This window comes from Helianthus annuus, chromosome 12 (assembly GCF_002127325.2).
Source record: "Helianthus annuus cultivar XRQ/B chromosome 12, HanXRQr2.0-SUNRISE, whole genome shotgun sequence".
NCBI lineage: Eukaryota > Viridiplantae > Streptophyta > Magnoliopsida > Asterales > Asteraceae > Helianthus > Helianthus annuus.
Window position 1 is genome coordinate 135,921,369 of NC_035444.2, and position 4,955 is coordinate 135,926,323.

The window sequence follows — 4,955 nt, forward strand, 5'->3', positions numbered from 1 at the left end:
TTTGGTTATAAAAGTTTAATGTTCAAAAGAGAAACCAAAACAAGATTTTGAAAGAAAGTTTAGATATATGTTTTCTTTATTAAATTTAAACCTTGTCAAATAAGTTTAGCACTTTAATCGCCTTAACCAGTGAACACTATAATATTTAGGCAAGAAAAAAACACTTTAAACCCTTTTAGCAATTAAAATATATAACAGTCTCAGCATAATAATATCATCATTAGCATTTAGCAACACCACCATATTGCTCATATCTGAAATCATAATATCAATATACTCAAATCATAATTCAAGAACATAAACCAACGAAATCAATCTTAATCTGAATCTGTGAAATTCACATCACTGCTGGAGCCGTTCACATATCTCTGCAAGATCACCGTTCAACTCTACATTCCAACTCCATTGAATGACAAGATGAGTGAGCGCCTTACATTTTGCGAGGATTTCAGAGACACCCGAATCACCAAACCGACCAAAACATACCACAATATGCCTGCAGATGTGGCATGGTGTCAGCTATGGCTTTGGCTTCGAAATCATCAGGCAACTGACAACTGGTCTTCGAATGCAGGCATGTTTCTTTTCAAGTGAAGCAATTTGCATTGGTAACCGAATGTTTTAAGGCCTTCGCTTGTGATGTTGATGCAATGGCTCACATCCAAGATGGTGAGATTTGGCAATGGCTTTATGTGCTTCGATATGAGTTTGTCAGTGATATCAGTCATCGGCATTTGCAGCACTTTTAGGAAATTTCCACTGAGAAAAAAAAGACATAACATTGGACAGTTTCAACGGTCAAATACACAGTTTTGAGTTCAGCATCACATGGGTTAACTTTGACCCAATTATTAACAGGTCAGTTACAGTTGTATTATATCTGCAATGGCTCAAACGAAGTAAAACTGTAAACTTAGCTTCTCAGTTGATTGGTTTATTGTTCTAAAATCATATATCAATACTCGAATCAAATTATAAAATATATATTGTTCAATATTTTAAACTTAGCTAAAAGGAAACTATGTATATTTTAAACTCTAATGATTAACTGAACAATATAGATTTTATATTCTTGTTTAGCTACCATGTTGTTTATGAAACTAAAAAAGTGGATAAGTCGATCTAACCTGATCCGACTCGTCTGAACACATATAAAAGGTTACCCCTTCTGACCCAACCCGTCTGAACTCTGAACACACTTAATAGATTACCCCTTCTGACCCAACCCGTCTGAATGCACACATAACAGATACCCTTCAGTCCCACCCGTTTCAACACACATAAACGATAAAAGATTGCAACCTAACCCGTTTTGCTATCTTTAAACATCTGCAGAAAAATACAAGAGCATATTGACCTCTGAATATATGCTTAAAGCGCCACTCAATGCCATGGAGATCCTTAGCTACCAGCTCCTGAGTTGGAATAGGCTGAGTCATGTCCTAAACAAAAAAATGGAAAATTAGAACATAGCATCATTAAACTTATGTACAATCGGTGTATGAGCAGTCGTGTACAGCTCTGGACCGCAGTTCCCAGCTGCTTGAACCATTAAAACCCCGGCCTTGCGTGCCAACAAGATGTCGAACATGCTTAACATATCAACTCCATCTTTTATGGTTCATCTGGACCTATGGAGAGTGTTAAGATATCAACTCCTTCTTTTATTGCCTGCAACAATACAAGCTTCTCGGTGAGCACAACTGGGCCGGTTGTGGGTTGGGTCAACTTTGGTCAAAAGCGGTTTTTGTTATGTGGGATTATTATTATTGTGTGTGTGTGGGGGGGGGGGCTTACTTGATCAATGGCTGCAAGAACATCAGTTGAGGTTCCAACAGTTGGAAATATGGCTTTATAAACAGCAATTCTGAGTCAACATGACATTACAGTAAGTCAAATCAAATGTACTATGATTAATGCAGAAGGTACAACGTGTAAGTTTTTATCGTGCACATGGCGCCATCCCACTCGCTCTTCCCTAATTAAAACCGTTAACAATCACTGGAACTCCATTATTTCCAGCAGTAGTTGATGCTACATGACTGAAAACAAACCATTCTACTCAGTTATTTTATGAAAAGCTTCACATATATTTCACCTTTTGTTTTGTTTTCAACAAAAGGGTAAAAAGGTAATTTTACATACGGTAATTTTTTAACGGCTGGTTTTAGCTGCCTTGTCCAACTGCTTCATACGGGGAGAAGATGTCAACCGAAGCATTAAAATTGCTTCTCGCTTCTGCCCCAGCTAAAAAGAACCTAGTCAAAATTATCTTCCTGTTGCTTGAAGTCCCGGCTGAAAAGAACCTACCCGAAATTATCTTCCTGTTAGCAAAAAGTGTTTTTTTGTTGTGATATTTAACTTGGGTTAGTAGTTGAATCGACGGAAGAAATAATCTAGTGTTTCAGTGATACGTAATTGAAAGGAAAAGCTAAGGTTTACCTTGTTCGTCAGCGCCTCATCCCCATTGTTTCCAATGATGTTCAACAAGCTGTAAATAGAAGATATATTAAACCCATATAAAGGTCAGAAACAGAGAGAAATAGAATACACCTCAAATTCATAATCGAATCAAACCTGATGTATGAGGTTGTCTTCCACAATTGCAGGGGCGCCAAAGCTATTCCCTTTATCAATAAAAGTTGGAAGGCCACCCGTGGTCAAACCCTGCATCATGATACAAGTCCAATTCAAACTCACGAGCTATGGTGGCCAATTTCGGTCATTTATGATACCTGAATAGTTTAAACTGGCACTTGAATATTTGGATTGAGAAGAAAAGTTAAATCATGTTGACTTTAGATAGTCAAATTGTTGATCTGCAAGAATTTAATTGTTGATATTGACTTTGGAAAGTCAAACCGGAGTGTGACTGTTTTTGTTCCCCCCGCCACTGGACTCGTGCAAGCTTTGCGGAACAGGGGTCGAGGCAAACAAGTGATCCTAAGACGAAGGTCCTTCGTTCGACAACCCCTGCATCCGCTTTAAATAAAGTTGGTACTTTTGAAGATGACTCGCGACGTTCTCGCGAGTCAATTCTTCGACATTCATTAACTGCATTATTGTTTTCGGAACCGCGTTTTTCACACCGAGATGTGCAACACCGTCCACAAACCGCTTATGCAACTGCAGCGTCCAGACAAGGCGAGGGCGTTTCTTTTTAAGCGAAAAAATAATTTGACCCGTTTCTTTTTAAGAGAAAAGGTTTCTACCTGCTTCTTTTTAAACGGTAAAGTATTCGACCCGTTTCTTTTTAAGCGAAAAAGCTTTCGACCCGCTTCTTTTTAAGTAAAAAGGCATTCGACTCGCTTTTTTTTGAGCGATAAAGCATTCGACCCGCTTTCTTTTTAGTGATAAAGCATTCGACCCTACGGGGCCATTTTTAGACAAGAAAAGGTAAAAATTTTCAAATTTGGTGACTATAATACCTCGCATTCACTGCGGGGCGTTGGCGGCACATATGATACCTTGCTGCTGCTTGAAGTGCTATGACCATTAACATCTAAATCTGCCCCTGAAATCATTTAGAAAACATTCAATTCAATTTCATGTAGACCAAACCGAAACCTGAATAAACCAAATACCAAAGTTTTAATTACCTGGTAAGATGCTGTGATTATATATCCACACAAACAAAATAATGTATTTTAATAATAAATAACAGAATTTCCACCTTTTAGTCAAGTTTTAATCGTAAATGAACTGAAAATTCCGCCTTTTAATAATAAATAACATAATTTCCTCAACTTGAAAGTAATGTCTTCATTTGAAAAAAAAAAAAAAACAAAATAGATTACACCAAACAGTAAACAAAGTACAGCATTTAACTTCTTGATAAAAAAAAGGGTACCAACCATTTCTAGACAACAAGCTTATCAATAACTTAATGATATAGCAACTCATCTAGCAAGAACATTGCAGCATTTAACTTCTTGATAAAAAAACAAAAACAATGATTTCTAATATACAAACAAGAACAAAATTAAGTGTAAAATGGATCTTACCCTTGGAAAAAACAGGGGACTGGCCACTCAATTGCTCCAAAACCTAATAACAAACAATTAATCAAAACAACAACAATAATTAGTCGTTATTCGTAACAATCACACCTAATTACATTACAAATAAACATAACACAATCAGAGAGTGAAAGAATAGACCTTGAGAAGACATTTTAAAAGGCCGAATCTCACCAGACAGGGGTTGTTTGTGGACGTATTGTCTTGGTATTCTTCATCATCGGAGTCAATTGCTTGTTGTTGCTATGAAAGTATGAACAAACAGATTCGTTCAGCACTGATAAATGTAAATCAACACAGAATTAGAAGAATACCTTATGTCGTCGTCGCCTGAGGTTCTAGCGGAACCCTAATTTTCACATTTCCTCCGCCGTTAAGTTCAAATCAACAATTTACACATCAAACACCACAAGCAGCCGCTGCCAGAGTCATGATGGTGGCGGTTCTTACCAAAACCCTAATCGTTGGCATGTGCTTGAGTCGCCAGAGAGAGAAGGTTGATGAAAAGATCTGGTGAGATGTGAGTTGTGAGAGAGATGAGAAAGAAGGAATCCGTGTGAAAACAAAATCATCCATCAGATCACGATCCGTGTGAAGAATTGAAAGAAAATGAACGGGCTGATGATGGATCTAGGTGAAGGGTAAAAGTTTTGTGTTTCTTGGTGCTTTAAGTCTTGTACATTGTGCATTGAGTATGTTTTAAATACATTTTCCATTACCAATCTTATCCTTCGGATATGCTTTTTAAAGTAGTAATAGATATATATATACATATATATATACATATATATATATATATATAGGGGAAGGTTCAAATGAAAACCACTAGTTAACGCGAAAACTCGAAAACTAATTAAAAAAAGCCAAAAAAACATGCAAAAAAATTTTTTTTTTTAAAATTTTTTTTTTCAATCAAATTTTCGCAGGTTTTTTTAT

General features: G+C 36.6%; 1 long non-coding RNA gene across 7 annotated transcripts; it reads right to left on the bottom strand.

Annotated features, from left to right (window-relative positions):
* Window positions 1–200: 200 nt before the first annotated feature.
* LOC110928677 lies at window positions 201–4,572 on the bottom strand. 7 transcript variants are annotated; one of them, XR_004875329.1, is made up of 11 exons: window positions 4,334–4,569; window positions 4,161–4,262; window positions 4,005–4,047; window positions 3,429–3,514; window positions 2,578–2,667; window positions 2,443–2,491; window positions 2,146–2,295; window positions 1,798–2,042; window positions 1,518–1,671; window positions 1,358–1,442; window positions 201–759 (listed from the first exon to the last, which is right to left on the bottom strand). It is a non-coding gene; the product is annotated as an uncharacterized LOC110928677 (long non-coding RNA). The 7 variants fall into 7 exon arrangements; XR_004875328.1 differs by having other exon boundaries at window positions 2,146–2,306; window positions 4,334–4,568; XR_002586553.2 differs by having other exon boundaries at window positions 1,308–1,442; window positions 2,146–2,324; window positions 4,334–4,568.
* Between the last annotated feature and the right edge of the window lie 383 nt (window positions 4,573–4,955).